Raw genomic sequence first — 22,552 nt, forward strand, 5'->3', positions numbered from 1 at the left:
TGTAATTTTGTGCTTCCTCTTTAGCAGGTGTTTGTACCTCATCCTTAAAAAAATATTATCAGCTAAATTATGTTTCCTCTGACAGACTCTGCATAGGAATTGGATATATAGAATACGTTGGTACCACATTATGTGCAATATTTAACTGTCAAAGTTAATTAGTTAAATTTAACTTTTCCTGCAAAAATTCTAGGTAAGAGGCAAATTGACTCAGCTAAAGCACCTAGTATTTTAATAACAGAATCATATATATAACAATTTTTAAAATCCCCTAGAAATCACATTATTTTTAGTTTGAAAGTCAGTATAAAAATATAGGGTATAAATTAAGTAGTGTTTTATTATGATCTGTAAAAATATAAGTAAAAAAGTTTTAAATTAACAATAGTCTCCTTGGAACAAATATATTCTCATTACTCTAGAACTTTGTTTAATAATGGAGAATCTAGACAAACTGATCTTTAAGTCTCATTCCTTCTAAAAATCACATAATTCTATCTTCTTTTCTGTTTTGTTTTTTCATTATTTTAAAAAATGTCTACACTCATGCAATGGTCAAAGAGCTTACCAACAAAGGATTTTTTTTTTTTTTTTTTGCCATTTTCTGGGCCCTATATGCTTCTCTACATTCATTTCCCTCTTGCAAATACCATCAAGTCTGTAAACAGATCTATTATAAAGAATTCATTAAGGTAACTAGCAAGGGAGCTAGCTCAGGGCATTCTTAATTTTGTTCCATACAGCATTTTCCCATGCTAATTGTGATGCCTGGCTTCATATAAATGCGTTACAAATTTCCATCTTCCCTCTGTAGCTCACAATAGTTATCTAACTCACCATTGTTTCGTTTAATATTATTTGCTGCTGGGTGTTTTTTTTAATCTAAAGGCAGTTAATAAATTATGTTCCTATTGCCAAGTAGAAGAATCATTTTGTATTCAATTTCTTTTTTCAGATGCTATTAATTCTAGATACAGATGGAAAACTCCCTTCCAATGCAACCACATAAGAGATGATTTTACTCAATAACAGCTTTTCTTTTAAAGCTGAAATTCCTTTACATATTTGGCAATGCAAATTCTGTTCTCAAAAGTATTTAGATTATATTATTTCATTGTATTGACTTTATTCACTTGGATCTACATGTAAAAGTGTGTACTTCTTTTTCCAAAGTAAAATAACTTCAACTCTATTTAAATGATCATATTTTGATTTTCGCTTCATAATGAAAAATGAGAAATGAGGCATAGAAGAATATGAGTAATGAACTGATTTAGTCTTTCAATAGTGAAATAATAATACAATTCCTATGTACTATAGATTATATTTTAAAATGCTTATTACCCATTTTTGAAAATTCAACTAAATGACTTTTATTAAACAAGTTGTACTGTCCCAGTTTATTAAATTTTATGTCTTGTCACAATTTTTACTTCAGCCCACATTAAGCAAAATATATGTTTTAAAATAAATTATGGCTGATTTTAGATGTAGTATCAATTAGCTTAGCAAAATGAGGGGGGAAAAGAAGAGTTGAACAGGATAGTTTTTGGTGTAGGAGACAAATTGGCAGCAGGTGTAGTCAAGGCATCAAACATGTCGTAGACAGCAAAGTTTGCGACAAGGGTAAAATATCTGAGACAATGGACTAAACCAACAGGATCCTTAAAACTCAGTCACAGGGGCTATTACTATAAATAGCCCTAGGAAATTACCAGGTTCAAGTCAGTAAGTGAAAAAGGACTCAGGCAGCCAATCTAGGATGGATATGAGGGAGATAAAAAGAATAATCTATAACTGCTCTTACACTTCTCTACTCTAGGCTTTGGCTTTAAAGAGTCCTGAATTTCAAAAACAAGTTAAAAATTAAAAATAAACATATGAGAGAACATATGGATGCCTATATTACTCAGGATCTAATGCTTAACACTGGCATAATATCATACATAACCAAAACATCAAGTCTCCTAACACTGTTTCAGCCCCAGAGAAATCTTTCTTATCTGTTGATATCATGTCAAAATTTAGATTCGTGGGTTAATTTCTCTCATAGGAAACAGAACATGATTTAATAAAGAGGAAAAACAAATTATTATAATTAATTTTTCAAATAGCATAAATACAATAAATTCTTGCAAAATAAAATATAAAAAGTTTTAAAAATCTAAATATATAACTTTGGGTTATTTAATTTTAGTAATAAAAATAAAGAAAATTAATAAAAGGTAGTGCATGTGAAATATACAACTAAAGTAGCATTCCAATATTTCAAGAAAATTAAAACAAAAACAAAAATTATTTGCATGACTAAAAAAGAATTATAGACAAAAAAATCAAAATGAATAACCCAATCATTATTTTCAGATTATTTCTTGGCTACTATCAAGGTAAATTTTCTTTGAAAAAATGCGAATAGTAAATTGAACTTTTTTCTGTTTTCTTTATAATACTATAGCTTAAAAACAATTAAAAATATTTAAGAAGTACTGAATGCATTTATATATTGCTAATAGATGGTAAAAACTTGAACATAAGTAATAAAGTTGTATATAATAAAAATATTTCAATAGCTTCTGTGATAATATAAATTCATTATATTTGATTTTGTTACAGTCTATGATATCAATGGTTAATATCTAAATTTATAGTCTCTAAATATCAACACACATAGATTCTCATGAAGTAAAATGTATAACACAGAGAATATCTATGATGATAACTTGAACTGTAGCAATTATTTTCTTCTGGTGAGAAAAAATAACACTTTCAACAATTGAAAGTAAGAACTAAAATTTTCAAAGCATTGCACTAGTATCCATCTCTGTCCCCAAATGCAAATTTAAAATACACACACCAATTTAAACAGAAAATATACTTTTTTACAAAATTTTAAGAGAACATGGTTAAAATAAAACACAGTATTTCAAAAGTTTTCAGTTCACTATTACTCAAAACCTAAAATTTTGTTATTGTATCCAGAAATAATTTTTTAAATTCATGTTTCATGTTACAGTCAATGCAACAACCACTAATCCTTTAAAAACTAAAGCAAGATCATTTTTTCTCATTCAGGCATTTAATTAGAACTTCAAAAATAGATTAGTTGTAATTGAAAAAGTAATAAAATATAGTTTGGCATTTTTAAGAGGAATCTAAATTAGCATGTTTAATGAAGTTACATTATTTTTTGCTTTGTCAGTAAACTTAGTCTCAGGAATTCCTAAGTCATAGAGTTGGAAAACAAATAATCTGTGAAAGCAGATACTCTTTTTTCTTTTAACCATTTGAAATGGTAAGGTCTATTAAAGCAGTTTTCATTTCTTTATAATAACTGTGTTTCAAAATAATGATTTTAGAGAGCTCTTATATACACTGTTGGTGGGAATGTAAACTCATACACATATGATGAAAAACAGTATGGAGGTTTCCCTAAAAACTAAAATTATAACTACTATATGATCCAGCAATCCAATTATTAAGTATGTATTTAAAGAAAAGGAAATCAGTGTATCAAAGAGATATTTGAGCCCTATGCTTTTTGCATCTTTATTCACAATAGCAAAAATATGGCATCAACATCAAAAGATGTATGGACAAAGAAAATGTGGTATGTAGTCACAATGGAATACTGTTCAGCCATACAAAAAAGAAGGAAATCCTTTCATTTGTGACAACATGCATGAGACTGGAGAACATTCATTAAGTTAAGTGGGATAAGTCAGGCACAGAAAGATAAATATCACATGTTCTCACTCATATGTGGTAGCTAAAGGAAAACTGAACTCATATAAGTACAGAGCAGAATTGTGGTTATTTGCATCTGCAGCAGTCGTGGGAATATGGGAGATAAAGAGAAGTTGCTAGCTACACCTGGATGGGAGGAATACATTCTAGTGTTCTGTGGCAGTTTAGGATGAATATGGTTAAAAATAATTTAGTGTATATTTACAAAAGCTAGAAGAGAGGATTTTTAATGTTCACAACACAAATGATAAATGTTCAAGGTGATAGATATGTTAATTACCCTGATTTGATTTCACAACACAAATGATAAATGTTCAAGGTGATAGATATGTTAATTACCCTGATTTGATCATTGCACATTGTATACATATTTCAAAATATTATACTGTATCCCACAAATATATAAAATTATATGTGCCAACTAAGAATAAAAGGAAAATAGAAAAGAAAATTAAAACCTTTGGTATCTTTTATATTTTTATTTCTTTTCCTTTGCTCCCAGAGATATTTTATTTTATGTAACATTAGCTTTCCCAACATTTTTTTGTCTGGGTAAAACCACTAGAGAAAATTTTAAATTAGCATAACTGTTTGAATCGCTAGATAAATACTAAAATTAACTTGAATGATAAAATATATATATAAAACATGACCTAAATAACTTCTTGTTTAAAATAGCCTCTGGCCAAAGCTGCTAATTCAGCTGTTCCTAAATCTCATTCATCTAAAAATATTTTAGTTATTCACTAAGCCTTCCTCTAAGTACAGCACATATCAAGACTAACTTTATTGTTGAATACAGGGACATACTTTTTATTTAAGAAGGAAATGGGAAGACCATACATAAGAAAAACAAAATCACACAAAACAAGATAGTAGCAGTTAGTGATATACATATACACTATGATAAAAATAATAGAGAGGATTGTGATACTGAGTGTGGAGAATACCTTTAAATTGATTAGCTGAGAAAGATCTTTCAAGGGGCATGGTTCAGACAAGGCATACATATAAATATTGAGAGGACAGGGAAGAGTATTATAGGTAAAAGGAACAGCAAACACAAATTCTGTGAGCTATCTGAAAGTGAGACAATATGACTAGATTGCTAACAAGTGCAGAAATACTTCAGGGACTTCTGAGAAAGGAGCAGAAACCAAATACTTCTATGTTATTGCAGTAATTTTCGATATTCTTATAATTATAAACAAGAAGTTACTAAAAAGTTTTAGATTCTTGCATGATGAGTGATTCAGATATCAGTGTGACTGATTCTTGGGGAATAGCATAAGAAGGAAGCTTACATAAAGACCAGTGAAGGCTATTAATATAGTCTCATCTAGTTATATCCATGATCCACCCAAGTATGTTAGTGAAGCAGTGGAGGAGAAATGAAAGAGTCTGCGATATATTTTGGAGATGAGATAAAAATCTTTGCTAAAGGAAAGGTTAAAAACATGAAAATCATAGATAATTTTTTGGTTTAAGCAACGTTAGTGCTGGTCATTTACTAAGAAAGGAAAGCATAGGGAAATGACACATGTGGAAGAGAAAATGAGGAGTTCCTTCAGAGTATCTTGAATTGGACAGACCTAATAGTTATCTAAGTGGAGATGTCAAGTAAGCTGCTGCAGAAACGAGTCTACATTTCAGATGAACATTTAAGGCTGGTGACAGACATTTGAGAGTCTCAGCACATAAGTGTTATTTGTAGTCCTGGAACTGCATGAGGTTGCCTGAGAAAGATGATATATTCAGAAAAGAGAAGTAGGCTTGATGATCGAGCAATGATCTAAGCTCAAATGACATAAAAGGAGCATCAAGCACCAGAAACTGGGATGGAGAGAGCAATAAGCTAGAAGAAAATAGAGGGTGATAAGGAAAACAGAACCCAAACGAATAAAGTGATTTAAGACTAAGAAGTGGTATTTTGCATTAAATGTTGCTGATACATCAATTAAGCAGTTAATTACAGTAGCAGAGATGAAGTGAGGAGGGAAGGAGAAATGAGAAAGTACAGGCAGTAAGGATAGACTTTTCTTTCAAAACTCATTCATATATTTATGTTTGTGAAAGGGAATAGTGGAATGAGACAGGATTTGGAAAAGAATGTTTAGATAGATGATAGATGACAATAGATTAGAGAGATAATACAGAATTATAGATGACTGATAGATCCTAAATGATAGATTAGATAGATATTTTAGGCAGGTGAAAATAGAACAAATTTGTATGTTGATTAAAAAAAATAGAGAATATTCATGATGGTGAGAGAAAAAATGCAAGAACACATTAATTTAGAAAATTATAGAGCAGAGGTGTATGCATGTGGTTGTTGAAAATATTTAGAAGTGAGACTGATAAATTAGGAGAGTCTTCATGCAATGTTTGTTTCTTACATCTCAGTGAAAGATTTTGGGATGCTGAAGAAGGGTACAATAAGGAGACAGATGAATCAATTCACTGACTCATATATATATGATTATATATAATATATATTTACATTTTATATGTATATACACTATACACACACACACATACGTACACACTTTAAGTCTTTAAGTTCTGGGTTACATGTGCAGAATGTGCAGGTTTGTTACTTAGTTATACATGTGCCATGGTGGTTTGCTGCACCCATCAACCCATCATCTACATTACATCTACATATTTTTTCTAATGCTGTCCCTCCTCTAGTTCTCCACCCCCTAATTGGCCCCAGTGTATGATATTTCCCTCCCTCTGTCCATGTGTTATCATTGTTCAACTCCCACTTATGAGTGAGAACATACCGTGTTTGATTTTCTGTTCCTGTGTTAATTTGCTGAGAATGATGGTTTTCAGCTTCATCCATGCCCCTGCAAAGAACATGAACCCAGCCTTTTCATGGCTGCATAGTATTCCATGGCGTATATGTGCCACACTTTCTTTATCCAGTCTATCATTGATAGGTATTTGGGTTGATTCCAAGTCTTCGTTATTGTGAACAGTGCTGCAATAAACATATGTGTGCATGTGTCTTATAGCAAAATGATGTATAATCCTTTGAGTATATACCTAGTAATGGGATTGCAAGGTCAAATGGTATTTCTGGTTCTAGATCCTTGGGGAATTGCCACACTGTCTTCCACAATAATCAAACTAATTTACACTCCCACCAACAGTATAAAAGCATGCCTAATTCTCCACGTCATCTCCAACATTGGTCAGTTCCTGACTTTTTAATGATTACCTTTCTAACTTGTGTAAGATGGTATCTCATGTGGTTTTGATTTGCATTTCTCTAATGACCAGTGAAGATGAGTTTTTTATCATGTTTGTTGGCTACATAAATGTCTTATTTTGAGAAGTGTCTGCTAATATCCTTTGCCCACTTTTTAATGGGGTTGTTGTTTTTTTTTTTTTTTGTAAATTTTTAAAGTTCTTTGTAGATTCTGGATATTAGCCCTTTGTCAGATGGGTAGATTGCAAAATTTTTTCCCATTCTGTTGGTTGCCAGTTCACTCTAATGATAGTTTCTTTTGCTGTACAGAAGCTCTTTAGTTTAATTAGATCCCCTTTGTCTATTTTGGCTTTTGTTGCCATTGCTTTTGGTATTTTAGTCATGAAGTCCTTGCCTATGCCTATGTCCTGAATGGTATTGCCTATGTTTTCTTCTAGAGTTTTTATGATTTTAGGTCTTATGTTTAAATCTTTAATCCATCTGGAGTTAATTTTTGTGTAAGGTGTAAGAAAGGGGTCTAGTTTCAGTTTTCTGCACATGGCTAGCCAGTTTTCCCAACACCATTTATTAAACAGGGAATCCTTTCCCCATTGCTTGTTTTTGTCACGTTTGTCAAAATGCTGTGGCTCACTGAAATCTCCACCTCCTGGGTTTAAGCGATTCCCCTGCCTCAGCCTTCTAAGTATCTGAGACTATAGGCATGGACCACCATGCCCAGCTAATTTTTTGTGTTTTAGTAGAGATGAGGTTTCACCATTTTGGCCAGGCTTGTCTGGGTGTCCAGATCTTGTGATCTGCCCACCTCAGCCTTCCAAAGTGTTGGGATTACAGACATGAGCCACTGTGTCTGGCCAATTTTTGTATTTTTAATAGAGATGACGTTTCATCATGTTGGTCAGGTTGGTGTTGAACTCCTGATATCAGGTAATCCACTCGCCTTGGCCTCCCAAAATTCTGGGATTACAGGCATGAGTCACCACCTGACCATACAGACCGGTTTTGAGAGCAAAAGCTGGATGATAGAAAAAATAGTAGATGACCTGGGAAGACTGGACATGGGCAGCAACTCAGGAACACGAAGCATAATGGAAGTAGTACTGAATATTTCTTGGACATGACTTGTCAAACTATCTGTGGTGAAAGATTATATTCCCTGTCTGCATCATAGAAGGATACTTGTGTAAAAAAATGCAATTCTAAAAAATTATCACATAATTGTATGTTACAGCAGTGTCAGTTTCTATAAATGTTTATAAATACTCCAATTTCTGTAGTAATTTTCTGTGGGTCAGTTACAAAAATTTTCCAGTGGACATCAGTTTGAGAAACACTTTCAGTAAGATAGTCTTAAACAAGTGTAATTAAGAAAAGTATTCTATTTCTTTTTTAGTGTGACTCTCATAATAATAAAATTTAGACAAAGTACAGCACAGTTATTCAGTTAGAAATTTTATATTTTTTGTAAATAATATACATACTCAGGGCTAGTATATTATATAATAATAACATTTAAACAAAAAAAGATGAGGCACTCACTTTAAATACACCTGTGACATCACTGAAGAAAAAATGAGAACTCTTAGTGAAAGCTAAGGCTATCAAAAAATGTAATGCAAAAAGTAATTGGCACTAATGAAAAGGCAGACAAATTTGGGCTTTTAAAAAATTACTTAGGCTTTATGTCGTTCTGATTATGTTAATGCTATCCTTCATAATGTTTGTAAGATATAAAACCTGTCTCAGTACATGTGTAGTCCAAAACAATAATATTCCTCAGTCATGAATACTATTATACTTGTCATAGCTCTACATTTAGACAAAGGTTTCATTTGTGGAGAATATTTGTGTTGGGATGGTAGCAGTCTGAAGAGAAGCCAGTAGTATTTAGGAGGAGTTGTGGGGTGCTGATGAGAATTTATGCTTGATAGAACTAGTACCTTGAATAAAACTAGTAGGGTATGAAATATTAAAAAACCTAATAGGAATGAATCCTACTGAGTATTTAATGCATTTTCCTTCGTGCACTATATTATATTTGTTCAGAATTACATACAACAAAGCAAGTGAGAAAAAAATGATTGCATTTCACTAAGGAAAGCATTCAAAAACCTACAATCTATTAAAGATTAGAAATTGGCTTGGAGCTTTACATGTCACTGTGTCCTCCATCTACAAAAGTAGGAATGTGACTTCCCATTTCTTTAAAAGTAACAGTCATTAATGTTTGCTGGTATGTGCCTATAAAATAGCAAAAACGACAAACTCTCTCTCCTTCATACTGTATATTTTCAAGTCTAAGTCATGCTGAAGTTGAATAAGAAAAGCATTCTAAATTGGATGGGTTTATCTTTTGATAGTAGCTTAGGCAAGACTTTATTGATTGATTATTTAATACTTAAGAACTGAAATATTTGCTAAGATATGCAAATGAGTAGAAAAACTATGGGCTAGATTTGAGATTTTTATGCTTGTATGAGAAAGAATGATGTTACTAAGCAGGTTTAAAGGGCAGTGTTCCTAATTAATATTTATTTCTAAAGACATACTACGGAATCTACTTTATTCTGGCTTGTATATGGACAGACAATGCATTGCCTTGTTTGAGAATTTCTGAGACTGCTAGCTATTAACCAAATCCATTTTCTTCTTCTCTGGCACACAAATGGCCTCATTTCTCAGGGTCATTCAGAGTTAGACATAGCTGTGAAACTGAGTTCCCACCAATGGCACATGAACCATAATGACATGTGCCATTATGGTCCAGTACTGGTTCATTAAAACTACTTACACAGTCTATTTTTTGCTCTTTCTCCTTATGACAGGTGCATACAGAGAATAAGAAATATCCATACATTGGTAGAGATATAAAAAATCAGAGCCCGGGTCACTGAATGAATTTTTGAATAAATGATAATCTGCCTTCTGTACAATTACTAACTATTGTTCTGGGAGCAAAAAATATATAAGCTTCTATTGTGTTAAGCCATTTGTTTGGTCTTATTTCTATTTCACCTAGTCTATACTAAGCAATATGTATTTATAGTAATAGACATAATGTAAGAACAAAAAGATAACATGGAACAATTTTTTATATTATACATTACAAGTAAATGTATTACTGTATGGAAGACACACAAGAAGAACATACTTCGAAATTATATAATGCAAGAACCAAAATAACAAATTTAGAATGCTGTTCACATCCTTAATAAATTTCAAGGCATTTGCTTTTATAAATGAGAAAACCAAAACTAAGGAATACATTAGAAGAGATTAAAAGGTAATAACATAAGTCCAGAATAAGAATTAAAAAACAAAAAAAAAGACTGCATTGCAGGGAAGAAAAATAAAATTTGATGCTACAGCAAATTGAATCAGTAATTTGAGAAATGAACATGAGAATTTCTCCTAGAATGCAGAGAATAAAGAGTAATGAATTTGAAATGTTTAAAAAAGAAGAGTGACAAGTGTCAAGGTTAGATAATGTAGTGAAAGGTACCAAAATTACTTTACCAAAAGCCAATGACTAAATAGCTAAAGATTTCAAGTGACAGAGAGCTGATAATGATTTCATAGTTTGCTCATGAATATCAATAAAAAATAATTTATTTTGATAAAATACTGAACTAAATGATAAGAAAAGCATTATTTAAGCCATCAGAAATGGAAAATCAGAAAGACAAATAAACAAACTAATGGGTACTACTGAAGAAATGTCAATGGTTGTCATGATATTGCTGCACAAACAAAATGCCAGAATTTACAATGCACAGTTTTCAGAATATTGAGTGAAAAAATAATTGTGATCACAAAAGGTCAAGCCTTGCTAAGTAGTCACTTGTTTGAACTCAACAAAAAATAACAATCTTCTCATGCCCATAATGTGAAGAAGTCTTTCTCATTCCTTTCTTTCTAAAATTTAAGATACGAATCTAGTGAAAGGAGATTAAAAATAAAGAAAACAAAGATTTAAAGAAAAAGTACAATGTAAGTGAATAAAGTTAAGTTCTAAAAAAAGGCAAATAGCAGAAAAATGCAGTCATTTTTGTTAATCTATCAAAAAAGATGGCAGATGGTAAAAATAGCATCAAATAAAGAAAAAATTTTCTGTATGTAAAATGACAGAGCATTAAGAAAGATATTTAACCAGATTGAACAGAGCAAAACAAAAGTGAGCTAATTTTTTTGTTGTTATAGGTAAGCCAAAAATAGTATTTTTTCTTTATTTTATCAACTAGAAAAATACAAATTAAAACCAACCTAAACTATTACACATATATATACCTATATATGTAAATACATATATACACCTATATATGTAAATACACATATATACACCTATATATGTAAATACACATATATGCACCTATATATGTAAATACACATATATGCACCTACATATGTAAATATACATATATATGTATATACTTACATATATATGTATGTATAAGGAAAAATAGCAAAAGACTCTTGACTTAGTTTGTAGTAGAGCCAGAGCCTATCACAGTGCGTAAAATTTCTTTGTTTCTGGAAAAGAAGAAAACATGGGAAGCTTTTTGATTCATTTCGTGAAGTAAGTAGCAACCTGACACTGAATTCTGATAAAGACAGCGCTAGCATGCTGTAAAACATAACACCCCCACCACAATTAAGTTTGCATATTTGACGGGATTGAGCTATATTTTATTTTGCAATTAGTATTATTGGCTTAAATCTTTTAAATCTTAAAATTAAATAATGGTTCTTACTGGTATGTGATATAATTTATAACTGGTTCACTGAAACCCTCAAACAGAAGCCTCTAATGGTTGTTTCAGCTTTATTTTTCTGGTAAAATATTTTTTTGGTAAAGTTTAGAAACACAGAGCAATAAAACACCCCCTTATTTGGCATTTACTGTGAAATATGAGACGATCTGCAAGTCAGGTTCTTGAAATAATAGATTTAAATATTATATCTAAAAGTCGATATCTACAATTAAAAACAAATCCTTGATATTCCTCTTTATGATATACAAACAAAAAAAAAACAAACCATGATCATCTTTAAAGATTTTCATAAATGATTACTAGTACACAGGGACAAGATGTATTTTACAAATAGAAGAAGAGAAGACAACAGTTAACAATTTCAAAAGCTCTGTGCTAGATATTTTTCTTGGTACTTTGCATGTATTATCTTGTCTAATTCTGATAACAACTGAATTGGTAGCATTTCCCAGATGTGGAAACCAAAGCCCAAAAATGTTTAGTAATTTGCCTGAGAACATATCTAATAAGTGCAAGGGCACACACACATGCAGTCTTGCTTCGTTTGGGTTTGTGCTTGTAAGCATACATCATAAAATATTAATATCAACAGTAGAAAGTTTAAAGCAGAAATTGCCATTATTGGTGGGATTTCAACCTGGAAAACCATTCAAAGGTGCAAATGCTGTATGTAGTACTGCTTTTCTGGCCCTAATTCATCGTATTCTAATTGTTAAGAAATACACAAAACTCTGTTTTTCCCATCACTATTTCCTTTAATGGGGCCACTGCCAAACAAGATTTACAGAGATCTGTAAAGCAACTGATGTTCTTGACAAGACTGCCCCTCCCTTGGCCTATATGCCACTTGCTGACAAACTGTTAAACAGATTAATCCTAAAAAGGAAGCTATAATTAGAACTGATTACCCAATTTTCCCTAAGAAACCATCAGTACTAATCTAATTATTTTATAGCCCTGTTTATTTTGGAAACAACTAAAATTCCCAAACTTCTACAATCACCCATATGTCTCTATACATCCCCTAATTTGACCCAATGTCCTACCATTCCCTGATTTCCAAACATAGTCACTGTACCTACCCTCTGTCAACAGCTAAACCTCCTATATCTTTACTAAGTTTTCTCTTGGTGTCTGAATCTGCCTCTTACTCAAGGAGTCTATATCTCCTTAGTGTATACCTAGACCATTTCTCCTCTCTTAAAACCTCAATTCTTTTTGCTTGGTTTATACTTCCCACCACCTGTCTTCATGCAAAGTCTATGCACATTTCTACTTCATTTCCCTCAGTATTTTACACTGGAAATTGCAGTATCCATATAGATAAACTTTCAAATGCCTTGGCTTGTCACTTCAATGACTTGCATTTCCAATAACATTTCTTCTAAACTATTTTAGTTTGCCATTCTTCTTGGTGGTTAGTGCCATTGAAAATTACTGCCATTTAAAGTATGCATAAAAATGCTCATTCTTTGCCATCTACTTCAACTTTTCCATCTCAGTCTGCTATCCCTTTGTCAACTAAGCTTTGGACAGTTTAAGACCTCATTTCATTGGAACTTCTTGTTATTCATGACCCAACACCATCCTTTTTTCTTATTTAACTCGTTTTATAACTTAGATTCCATGAAACATTATTAGAATAACTCTTTCAAATATACCATCCATTAAATTGATTTAATTTTCCTCCATCATGCTCATCTGATATATAAGATACTAGTGATCCTCACCAATATTTCTGGTCTTCTTGCATCCTGAACCTATGAGAATATTACACTGCTTTGTACTGACCAGCTTTGACCAATAGGACATAAATGTGTCATATGCCACATTTTAGTACAAATATTGTAGAACCAGTATGTGATTCCATGTCTTTTCTTCTTTTAACCGAGCAATCACAAAAACATGTGTTGGTTAAAGGTGCCAAAATATCAAAGAAATTCCAAATACTGAGCTCACACAGGGAGGAATGTTTCCCTGGAGAGGATCTGGATTCACATCAGGCTTTGTGCAAATTATATATTTTTTATAGTAAGTTGTTCTACTACTCCATTCTCACACTGCTAAAGATACTACCCGATACTGGGTAGTTTATAAACAAAGGGGGTTTAATTGACTCGCAGTTCTACACAGTTAGGGAGGCCTCAGGAAACTTACAATCATAGTGGAAGTTTGAACAGGCACCTTCAAAGAAGGTGAAGAGGAAGAAGAACAGGCAACTTCTTCACAAGGAGGCAGGAGAGAGAAGTGTATGGAGCAAAGGGAGAGGAACTCCTTATTAAACTATCACATCTCATGAGAACTTACTCACTATCACGAGAACAGCATGGGGGAAAGTACACCCATGATACAAACACCTTTCACCATGTCTCTCCCTAGACATGTGGGGATTATGGATCTTACAAGTTAAGATGAGATTTGGGTGGGGACACGGCCAAACCATATCATTACATCCTTGGCCCCTCCCACATCTCATGTCTTCACATATCAAAACACAATCATGCCTTTCCAACATTGCCCAAATTCTTAATTCATTGCAGCGTTAGCCCAAAAATCCAAGTCCAAAGTCTTCTCTGAGACAAGGCAAGTTTCTTCTGCCTATGAGCCTGTAAAATCAAAAGCAAGTTAGTTACATCCAAGATACAAAGGGGTAGAGGCATTGGATAAATGCTCCCATTCCAAATGGCAGAAATTGGCCAAAACAAAGGGGCCAAGACTCATGCAAGTCTGAAATCCAGCAGAGCAATCAGTAAATATTAAAGTTCCTAAATAATCTCTTTTGACTGCATGTCTGACATAAAGGTCATGTTGATGCAAGGAGTGGGCTCCCAGGGTCTTGAGTCTCACTGCCCCTATGGCTTTGTAGGGTATAACCCCTCTCCTAGATGCTTTCATGGACTGGTGTTGAGTGTCTGCAACTTTTCCAGGTGCACAGTGCAAGCTTTTGGTGAATCTACCATTCTGGAGTCTGGAAGATGGTGGCTCTCTTCTCACAACTCCACTAGGCAGTGCCCCGGTGGGGACCCCAGTAGGAAAATGGGGGGCTCTGACCCCACATTTCCCTTCCACACTACCCTAGCAAAGATTCTCCATGAGTACCCTGGAGCACATTTTTGGCTGGACATCCAGGCATTTCCATACATCCTCTAGAATCTAGGTGGAGGTTCTCAAGTTTCAATTATTGACTTCTGTGAACCTGCAGGGCCAACATCACATGGAAACTACCAAGGCTTGAGCCTTGCACCCTCCACTGAACTGGATATTGGGCTGTTTTAGCCATGGCTTGGATAAAGGTCATCAAGTCTCGAGATGGCACAAAACAGCAGTCCCTGGGCCCCACCCATGAAGCCAGTTTTTTATTTCTCTTAGACCTCTGGGCCTGTGATGAGAGGGACTGCTGTGAACACTGCTGACATGCTCTGGAGACATTTTCCCCATTGTTTTGGTGATTAACGTTTGGGTCCTTGTTACTTTTGCAAATTTCTGAAGCAGGTTTGAATTTTTCTGCAGAAAATGGGTTTGTCTTTTCTATCATATTGTCAGGCTGCAAATTTTGCAAACTTTTATGCTCTGCTTTCCTTTTAAGCATAAGTTCCAATTTCAAACCATCTTTGTGAATGCATATAACTTAATGCTTTTAAGAGCACTGTATTTGGGTTCTGTAAAAAGACAGAACTAATAGGATATCTATCTATCTATCTATCTGTCTATCTATCTATCTATCTCTGTCTGTCTATATATGGAGATATATATATATATATATATCTCCACTGACTCAAATGTTAACTCTTGGCAACACCCTCACAGACACACCCAGGATCAATGCTTTGTATCCTTCAATTCAATCAAGTTGACATTTAGTATTAACCATCACAAGTCCATCCCATGTAAACTGGAACCCATAAACGTCTCCTGAGATTATACATAATCTTCAAATAAGGAAAATAAAAAGATCATAATCACACCTAATATAATACAACTCTCCTTCATAAAACCAGAAATGGACCAATCCCAAACCCAGATACTATTATATAAAGTTAAAAATACTTAAATGCTGATATGAAGTCTATAAATCTTATGTCACATGATAAAGGAAAAGAAATAAAATGAATATATTTTCTTAGTACAAGTGTATACATGCACAAACATGTTTTTAACAAAAGAAGAAGGAAATACCATGAAAATCGCAGTCTCCATTTCTACTACTGGTCACATGGTGATAGCTGGTATTTATAACTACCCTCTTGTATCCATTCTGTATTCCCTTTGCCTTTAGCAAGCACCTCAGCAGGTTGTGATTTTTTCCTGGTGGAGTGACCTAAGCCTTCATTCCTAAAGGGTCTGGGTCATTTGTAGCACTGCCTGGATCGGGCTGTTGCAGTTTTCCATTGACCTTAATCATAGGGCATGGTAGTACCAAGAGACGTCCTAATGGATCTCCTCTACTCCACATATACTCTTCCTTACTTCTGTTATGGAGTAGTACACTGATTTCATCTAATTTCATCTGGATCTGTCACCCCAGCCAACACTGTAACACACTTCTTAGCCTGTTGACTTAAAGGTCGGAGGAGCCCATTGTGTCCAGGTGGCAATCTTAACTTCAGGCTTAATGGAATCATTGTTGTGTCTCCTGATGGCAGCATTCCTCTCTCTGGAACTAAGACCTCTAAGCCAGCAGAATATAATGTCGTTGGAACAGGAAGCAAACATTTTAGTGGATCACTAGGTGTGATGGTGGGTGGTGCCACTTCCACTTCCACTCCTTGATTCCTGGACCCAAGTCCTGGCTATGGGAGAAACGGTACCATATATTGGACGCTGATTCAGAACATCTAAGGCCTTCTTTAGAACTTTGCCCCAGCCCTGCAAACTATTGTCACCTAGTTGATATTGTAATTGGGACTTCAAAAGGCCATTCCCCCATTCTATCAATCCATCTGCTTCAGGGTGATGGGGAACATGGTAAGACCAGTAAATTCATAAGAATGAGCCTACTGCCATACTTCTTTGACTGTAAAGTAAGTGCCTTGGTCAGAGTCAATGCTGTGTGGAATACCATGATGCTGAGTAAGGCATTCTGTGAGTCCACTGATGGTACTCTTGGGAGACACATTGTATGCAGGATAGGCTAATCCATATCTGGAGTAAGTGTCTTTTCCAGCGAGGACAAACCTCTGCCCTTTCCATCAAGGAAGAGGTCCATTATAATCAACTGTCACAAGGTAGCTGGCTGATCACCTCAAGGAATAGTGCCATATGGAGAGATCAGTGTTAGTCTCTGCTGCTGGTAAATTGGTCACTCAGCAGTGGCAATAGCAAGGTCATCCTTGGTGAGTAGAAGTCCATGTTGCTGAGTCCATGCATAACCTCCATCCCTGCCACCATGGCTACTTTGTTCATGGACCAATTGTGCAATGACAAGGGTGGCTGGGGAAAGAGGCTCAGTGGTGTCCACAGAACTGGTTATCCTATCCACTTAATTATTAAAATCATCCTCTACTGAGGTCACCCTTTGGGGAGCACTCACATGGGATACAAATATCTTTACAGTTTCTGACTACTCAAAGAGATCTTTCCACAAACCTTTTCCCCAATTTTCTTTGTCACTAATTTTTCAATCATGCTTCTTTCAAGTCCCTGATCATCCAGGAAACCATTGGTTACAGCCCATGAATCAGCATATAATTGCACATTTGGCTATTTCTCCTTCCATGCAAAGTGCACAGCCAGGTGCACTGCTTGAAGTTCTGCCCACTGGGAAGTTTTCCCTTCACTTCTGTCTTTGAGATATGTCATAGAATGGGGCTGTAGTTCTTAATTTTCCACTTTCAGGTGGTGCCTGCATACTGTGCAGAACCATTTGTGAACCAGGCCCTAGTCTTCTCTTCCTCTGTCAACTGATCATAGGGAGCTTCCCATGAGGCCATCGGTACAGGCTGGGGGATGGAAAGCAGGGTGGCATGAGTGGAGACCAGGGACATTTGAGCCACTTCCTCATGTAACTTACTTGTGCCTTAAGGACCTGCTTGAGCCTGATCACGTATATACCACTTTCATTTGATGATGGAATGCTGCAGTGCACTACACACTTTATGGCTAGATGGGTGAGAAAGTACCCATGTAATGATAGGTAGTTCAGGTTGCATGGTGACTTGATGACCCATAGTGAAATGTTCAGTTTCCACCAAAGCCCAGTAATAGGCCAAGCACTATCTCTCAAAAGGACAGTAGTTATCTGCAGCAAATGACTGGAAATCTGAAAGGCCTCCACTGTGACTCACCTATGGGGGCCTGCTAAAGGCTCCAAACAGCATCCCTATCTGCCACTGACACCTCAAGCACCATTGGATCTGCTGGGTCATATGGCCCAAGTGGCAGAGAAGCTTGCACAGCAGCCTGGACCTGTTGTAGAGCCTTCTCCTTTTCTGGACCCCACTTAAAACTGGCATACTTATGAGTTACTCGACAAATGAGTCAGAGTAACACACTCAAATGAGATATATATTGCCTCTAAAATCCAAATAGGCCCACTAGGTGTTGTGCCTCTTTCTTGGTTATAGGAGGGGCCAAATGCAGCAACTTATCCTTCACCTTAGAAAGAATATCTCAACAAGCCCCATACCACTGGACCCTAGAAATTTTTACTAAGGTAGAAGGTCTCTGAATTTTAGTAGAATTTATTTCCCATCTTCTGGCATGCAAATGTCTCACCAATAAGTCCCATGTATTTGTTACTTCTTGCTCATTGGATCTAATCAGCATAATATCATCAAGTAATGGACCAGTATAATATTTTATGTAACCAAAAATCAATCAAAGTCTCTCCAAATAAGATTATGACACAAAGCTGGAGAGTTGATATGCCCCTGAGATAGGACAGTAAAGGTGTATTGCTGGCCTTGCCAGCTGAAAGTAAATTGCTTCTGGTTGGTTTATAAACAGGAATGGAGAAAAAGGCATTTACCAAGTAAATGGCTGCATTCCAGGTACAAGGAGATGTATTAATTTGCTCAAGCAGTGAAACCACATCTGGTATAGCAGCTGCAATTGGAGTTAATGCTTGGTTAAGGTTACGATAATCCACTGTCATTCTCCAAGGCCCATCTGTTTTCTGCACAGGCCAAATGGAAAGGTTGAACAGGGATGTGGTGGGTATCACCACTCCTGCTTCATTCAAGTCTTTGATGGTGGCACTAATATTTGCAATCCCTCCAGGGATTATATATATATATATATATATATATATATATATGTACACACACACACATATAAATTTATAAATATATTTATATATAAATTAATTTATAAATTAATTTATATATAAATTAAAGTAATTTTTATATAAATATATAAATATATCCCCTCCAGGGATTATATATATATAATTATATAATTATTTATATTATATATATAGAATTCTATATATATTATAGAATTCTATATATATTATAGAATTCTATATATATAATATATAATATATAACATATATATATTATATATATATAATTGGATTTACTAACTTTCTAGGTAGAGGCAGCTCTAATGGCTTCCATTTAGCTTTTCCCACCATAATGGCCCTCACCCTATTAGTCAGGGAGCCAATGTGGGAGTTCTGCCAGCTACCAAGTATGTCTATGCCAATTATGTATCCTGGCACTGGGGAAATGACCACAAGATGAGTTGGGGAACCCGATAGACCTACTGTAAGTCAGACCTGAGCAAAAACTTTATTAATTACCTTACCCCCAGTAACCCCTATTTTAATTGGAGGACCACAATGACATTTTGGAATGACATTTGGAATAATGTCAGCCCAGAGCCACTATCCAGTATTCCCTGAAATGTCTAATCATTTTTCTTCCACCAGTACACAGTTACCTTGGTAAAAGGCCAGAGGTCTCCTTGAGGAAGTATAGGAAAATGATTCAATGCATAAATTGTCCATAATGTAGTGGGGTCCTTCATCAGGGGATCGGCTCCCCTTCATTCAAGGGATTTGGTGTCTGTAAATTGGCTCAGTTCTGGAAATTGATTCAGAGGCAATGATTCTCTGTTTTTATAATTCAAATTAGTCTTTGGTCCATCCAGCCTAGAAGCTTTCTGCTTGTATAAATTAAGTAGAAATGCTGTAGGCTTCCTATCAATTTCATTTCTAGGAATACTGCGATTGATTAGTCAATGCCAGAGCTCCACACGAGTCAAACTATTCCGATTGCTGCTTTGACTCTACTGTTCATTATGGTAGCTATATCTACCTTGCTTTTGACCATTGAGTGCCACCAATTGGCTCCTGCCATCTTGGCGTCCAGTTATTCTCATTGTATTTAAATTTTGTGGTCGAGTAACTGAGGTTCTCACTGTTAGATCTGACATATAGAGAAGAGCAATTATAGAACTCTTCAAAATGGCAGGTTCTTCCCTCACAAATCTATTTCACAAGGCATTGGTCAAGGGTATATCTTCTGGACCCTCCCAGCTGGGATGAGTAGGTCTAAAGTGACAAATTCATTCCACTATCCCAATCTCCCTAACCCTTTTTATCCCTTTCTGTACATTAAACCAAGAGAGATCAGGTATTTCCATCTTGTTCATTTCAGGTCCTGTTTTAATCCATATTTCAACTAACCAAGCAAATAAATTATTAGAACCTATTTAAACTTCCAGAGCTACAACATTAAAAGCAGAGTCCCTAGTTAGTGGGCCCAAATCAATAAATTAAACTTGATCCAACTCTATATTTCTTCCATCATTATCCCATACCTGTAATATTCATTCCCATGCCTGTACTCCAGATTTGTTTATATTAATTAGAGAACTCAAATAGTTGTTTTTGACTGTAACACACCTCCTCATGGGTCACACTCTCAACCTCACTTCTAGGATCCTGCTGAGACTTTAGGTCTAGAAGTGAATTTATAGGTCTAGAAGTAAACAGGGGTATTGGGCATGGCTCCTGAAGAGAATCAACATTATTTTGCCTGTCAACTACCTCAGGGGACACTATCACTATTGTCTCAAGAAGCACAGGGTTTATCTCTTCAGACAAATGTAGAAAGGCTGATGGCAGTATGTATCTGGGAGGGAATGTTTCCACTACTGGAGATGAGAAAGCTCTTCCTTCTGGCAAAAAGTTTCATCAGAATTTACAAGCTCAGTGCTCCCAACTTCATCAGGGTCCTCCCACACATCCTATTCCAAGTTGCAGGGTCTCATTCATTTCTAATCAGTGCCCTCACTTTAACGGTAGACATCTGGTGAGGCTGTGTGTGCCCTTTTGTTGCAGGTCAGCCACTCGCATAAGAAGAGCTTCTGTCTGTTTTTCCACACTTTCAGTTCTTTCTCTACAGGAGATAAGACTCTCACTCAGAGCAATCTTAGCAGATTTGACGCTCAGTATCTGCTTCTGAAGCTGGGAGTTCAGAATCCCTGAGTTCATCATTTTCCTTAATTTCTTTGTCCACTGAACTTAGCAGCAACCAACCAACTTCATTATGTTCCTTGGTTCTCCACATATGCTCAGAGTTATCATGTGTAGAGGCACTAAACTCCCTGCCTCTCATAAGTGGTAAATCAGGAGTGTCAAATTTATTTATTTTGCATAATTCTCTAAACAGTTTATGCCAAGGACTATCAATGTTCTCCATACTATTAGAAGTAAAATCCTTAGCATTTTGGGGTCCAATAATATCAAGCAGTCAACTCCAGAAACCCCCAAATCAACAAAAGAACTCCATCCTTAATATTCTGTTCCTCTAGAACCACTCCTGGTACCAAAATCTGTATTAGTCAAGGTTCCCTAGAGAAACAAAACTCGTATCTTCTAAAAAAAAAAAAAAAAAATCTTTGTTTTTAGAATTATCTTCTCTGTTTGCATTAATGCATTTTTCTTTCTCTTGGATCACTTTCCAGAACATACAGACATGTATTACATTTTTTTTAATTTTTTTTATTTTAAAAAGCAATTTGACTACCTTTTTATCCCCTTCTATGCTCCTTTTTTCAGTAATATTTCTAAAAATAATTGACACCTTCAACCCACTAAAACAGCTCTAGTCAATATCACTAAGAAATTTAATTTTACCAAAACAAATAATTAGTTCAGTCATCAACTCACCTAACCAGCTAAGTTCTTCATTTGATTTTGCGTATGTGCTCACTTTTTCCTTTTCTCCTGAAACCTTTTTTTTTAAGTTTAACTTCAGGCGCATCATGATATTAGCCTTACTATTAAATTGCCATCCTTCCTTAGCTTCTTTCATTGGCTACTCTTTCTTTGCTTAAATTCTAAATGTTAAGAGTACCACAGGGCTTAGTCAAAGATCTTGTTTTCTCTTCACTCGCACCCACTCCCTAGATGATCTAATCAAATCCTGTCCTTTTAATATGTCTATAAATAGATGAGTGCCAAAGTTACATTTTTATTCTAAGTATGTCCAATGAGCTTGCAAGCCAGACGTGTAAATTCCTGTTTGATGTCTTCACTCAGATGCCTGATGGCATCTGAAATTTAATGTGTCCAGAACACTTTCTTATTAAGAGCAGACATTTCTGAATGTTACCCATTTATATAAATGAAACCACTGGCTAGCCCATTGCTTAGACAAGAACCCAGAAGTTATTTTTAATTATCTAACTTTCCTTAGGCTAGCAGGCAAGTTATAGCATGGTCTCCTATGATGATAACAGTGTTAGAAAAGAAAAAGTAAAAATCTGTGATGCTTCTTAAAAGCCAGGCTTGAAATCAGCACTCTGTTACTTCTGCCAACATACCATTAATGAAAAGCAGTTTAAATGACAAGACTAAAGTCAAGGAGTA

The 22,552-nt window shown here is 35.0% G+C and overlaps 1 pseudogene; it reads right to left on the reverse strand.

Moving 5' to 3' along the window:
• Positions 1-15,935: 15,935 nt before the first annotated feature.
• On the reverse strand, positions 15,936-19,701 carry LOC135275320 (uncharacterized; annotated as a pseudogene).
• Positions 19,702-22,552: the final 2,851 nt, after the last annotated feature.

The sequence above is a fragment of the Aotus nancymaae genome, unplaced genomic scaffold (assembly GCF_030222135.1).
Source record: "Aotus nancymaae isolate 86718 unplaced genomic scaffold, 86718_ANA_hifiasm-v0.15.2.pri h1tg000016l, whole genome shotgun sequence".
Classification (NCBI taxonomy): domain Eukaryota; kingdom Metazoa; phylum Chordata; class Mammalia; order Primates; family Aotidae; genus Aotus; species Aotus nancymaae.